Raw genomic sequence first — 1,192 nt, 5'->3', positions numbered from 1 at the left:
GCACAGCCGGGACACTTATACCCGATCGTAGACCACATCCACCTCTACAAACCTATCCGAGTGGATCCTGGATCCGAGACCCCACAGCCGGGGCACGATGTACGCAAAGCCGGTCACAGTAAGCCGAGCGCCAATACTCTGTTTCCTTGAACAAAATCGCCGGTTTGCGAGGTGCATAGCTCCGCGAATACACAACGCACAGCCGGGACACTTATACCCAATTGTAGACCACATCAACCTCTACAAAACTATCCGAGTGGATCCTGGATGCGAGACCCACAGCCGAGGCACGATGTGGTCAGAATAGGTCGCAGGGGCCACATTGCGCGGTCCATAAACCCGGAAATGGAACGCACAGCGGGGATAATAATACCGAAATGTCGACCCAGACGTACTCTCACAACCCATAAGGCAGACCAATAAACTGACACCGGACATAACCAATAAACTGACACCGACAAATGAATAAAACGGACACCCACAGCCGATGCAGCACGTATTTCAAAAGCGTTGGCGATATTCGTCTCACAGCGAAAGACGAGCGCCAATACTCTGTTTCCTTGAACCAAATTCCCGGTTTGCGCGGTCCATATCTCCGCGAATACACAACGCAAAAGACTCGTCCCCTACGCCGAATAGTAGACCACGTCGACTTCTAAAGACCTATGGAGTTAGATCCACAATCGGACACTCACAGCCGATGCACGACGTGGTCAAAATAGGTCACTGTAGCCATATTGCGCGCTCAATATCTCCGCCAAAACACAACGCACAGCCGGGGTACTTACGCCGAATTGTAGACCTTGAAGTCCTCTAACCAGCCATCCATGCACTCCTATAAACGGATAACCACAGCCGATGCAGCAAGTAGTTCAAAAGCGTCGGCCGATCTTCGTACTCTGACAAAATCACAGCGAAAGACGAGCGCCAATACTCTGTCTCCTTAAACCAAATCGCCGGTTTGCGCGGTGCATAGCTCCGCGAATACACATCGCACAGACTCGTCCCTACGCCGAATAGTAGACCACGTCGACTTCTAAAGACCTATGGAGTTAGATCCACAATCGGGACACTCACAGCCGATGCACGACGTGGTCAAAATAGGTCACTGTAGCCGTTTTGCGCGCTCCATATCTCCGCCAAAAACACAACGCACAGCCGGGGGTACTTATGCCGAATTGTAGACCCCGAC

The sequence above is a fragment of the Anarhichas minor genome, unplaced genomic scaffold (assembly GCF_050575085.1).
Source record: "Anarhichas minor isolate MPS153535 unplaced genomic scaffold, ASM5057508v1 ptg000245l, whole genome shotgun sequence".
NCBI lineage: Eukaryota > Metazoa > Chordata > Actinopteri > Perciformes > Anarhichadidae > Anarhichas > Anarhichas minor.
The sequence above is the reverse complement of the archived record's forward strand: the minus strand, read 5'-3'. Positions refer to the sequence as shown.